The sequence below is a fragment of the Etheostoma cragini genome, chromosome 1, assembly GCF_013103735.1.
Source record: "Etheostoma cragini isolate CJK2018 chromosome 1, CSU_Ecrag_1.0, whole genome shotgun sequence".
In the NCBI taxonomy this organism is placed as follows: Eukaryota; Metazoa; Chordata; class Actinopteri; order Perciformes; family Percidae; genus Etheostoma; species Etheostoma cragini.
Window position 1 is genome coordinate 23,401,737 of NC_048407.1, and position 2,801 is coordinate 23,404,537.

Here is a 2,801-nt window from a genome sequence, read left to right on the forward strand (position 1 = left end):
CAACCTACCGATGTAAAGATTGCAGAGGGCTGTGTGTGTTGCTGATCAAAACAATCAAATGGTTGAATCACTCTCTGCTGTTAAGACTGATGAACGTCCTGGAGATGTAGAGGCAGAATTGAAATGAGGGTGTACACGGTCTTCTATAGTAGAATAAAGTGTTTGTATAAATACTTACAGTGTAATTCCTTTCCATGCCTCATTATCCATCTCTCATGCTCCACTGGTCTCGCTCTCTTTCTTTTTCTTTCCATCCCTCTTCCCTCCCTCTGTCTCTTGGCCCCTGATGAGAAAGTAATAGCAGTTGAAATGTTCATGTTTCCACCTCATGACTCCAACAGCTAAACATTAATTACACTCCTATTTATACAGCTAAAGATAGACACAGTGTGTGTCTGACTGCGTGTGGCAGTAGTTGGTGTATTTGTGTGTAAGTTATATGGAAAGTAACTAGTTTTTGTGTATATAAGTGTGTTTGTGTGTGTTTGTGTGTGTTTGTGTGTGTGTGTGTGTGTGTGTGTGTGTGTTTTAGAGAGAGAGCATAATAAGAACTATGGTCTTGCCACAACTGATGCTCAGTGTAGGTAAACATACAGACCAGACTTGTCCTCCTCTCATACATTGCAGATCAGTAAAGCCTGAACATTGCATTATATATTATAGCGTAGTCGGTGTCATATTAAAGTAAGTTTTTCCACAGTACTGTAAAACAGTAACAGTAACAATCATAAGGCTGGTGAGTTATTATCCTTTTTCAACCTTCTTTTATTCAGGGATGGGTCTCTGAGATGAAGCCTCTTCCTTGCAGGAATACCCTGATCACATTCACAAAGTTACACACTTTCACCCCTAGAAGCAGTTCCTCACAACCACAGTCCACTCTGCTGGCTTGGACTAAACAGCTCCACTGGAGTGGTTGGGGTTGAGGGCCTTTCTCAATGGGAACCAGGGAGGGGCAGGTGCAGCTCTTTCACTTTCCCCACCCAGATTAATCCTGTCGGTCTGGTCTACCTCCTGGCACCTCCTGGTCACAGGCCAGGCCACAAGTAGCCAGAGATTTACAGTGAATTTGGTGGCTAGTTTCGTACACAACTGAACAGCTTGGACGAGCAACAGACTTATCAAGCTACTAAACTGAGGACAGTCTGAACATCAGGTTGTGTGACTTAGTGTTGTGTACTGCATTTGAACAGTCATGTGACCGCATAGCTTACAAAAAAGTAAACCTACTGCAGTCAGGGACTACAACTGCACAAAGCAATTCTAATCAGCAAAGTGTTCCATGCTGATTTGAACCGAAATGGCTAATCGTATATTTGGACTAATGCTGACATGCTTCTGCTTCCATCTTCCCCTTTTTCAGCCTTATGGTGTGTTCCAGTAGTGGTTTAACAAGCGCTTGTTGACTTCCTGTCAGACTGTAGCTTGTCATGTAATCCATTCCAATAAACATTGAGTAAGTGGACATCACCTTAAGATGATCAATGATGGCACATTCGCAGAATTCATTGTGATCTTTATTACATCCCAAGCACAACAGAACAGAAAATCAAGCAAAAAGGGCAAACAAACACCGTACAATTTGCAGGCTTTACAATAACGTAGTCAAAGGGAAACACTGAATGCAATTCCAATGGTCATGCCTTACTTGTCTGCTCAGCTGTTCTTTATTCATTCATTGGCCTGCTAGTTTACGCAAAGAACAGGTTTCACAACCGCTTTGCCATTGTTTATCAACTTCTAATTTATTTCATGCGCAGGTTGTTTACAATGTGTCCATTTCCTGCATGTCTCTCTCTTTTTGCAGCTCATTTAAAACATTAAACTTCTAAATGTGGATCTCATGTCCTGATACTCTTCCCTCATGTGAACTCACTGGCTGAATTAGTACATTGTTACATACTTTTAGTCTTCAGATTGTTTAGTTAAAATTACTTTAGTACCAATTCAAACTACTCCAGTATGTGCACATTTCCATATTTTGTATTTATCTACTTCACACAGGGTGGTCCCTCTGACATAAAAAAAAACCTGATGACTAACGCTTGACAGAAATGTTATTTCAGTTGTGTTTTACGTGCCTGTGTGTCTGTACATCTCTGTATCTCGTGCTGCAGCTAATTTAAAAATTTGATTGCTTAATACACTCAGTCTGGTCTGTGATAATCAATGATGCTGATACTTAGTCACAGTCAATTTACACAGCAGTGACCAAATATAGAAGTCTCATTTCAGCTTATTTTCCATCATTTGTTATCAGTGTTATGCAGTCTTCCTGAAGGGTAAAACAAATACAATTGTTCTGCTGCTATGGAATGAAACCTTGTTTCAATACAATTTAATTTAACAATTTGTGCTCCACTGAAAACAAGACAGCGTAAAGAGGTTTATTTAAGATTTACAATTATACGGATCATGAACCTGAGGTATCGTGTAGACCTTTAATTATGAAATGAACAAAAATAAACAACAGCTGACTTATGCCTTCATGCAACAGTGGCGATTTTTAATTGTCTGCAGCTGTATATTAATTTATCAGGCATTATTGTCTCATTCATACAGAAACAGACAGCACCCAGAACACACAAAAATACTTCTTAATTTATTTAGAAGAGTTGACTTATAACTTCCAGTCATTAAGTTGAGTGTGATTTACAGTTCACATTTTTATAGACTGAGAATTTTTTTATATAGCATTGTACTGTAAGTTCAGGTAGGGCGTTGACATGTGAGTTCCTCTCATGTGCTCACAAAATTAAGATAAAATATTAAATTTAGTTTTTTTTGATATTTTTTTTAAC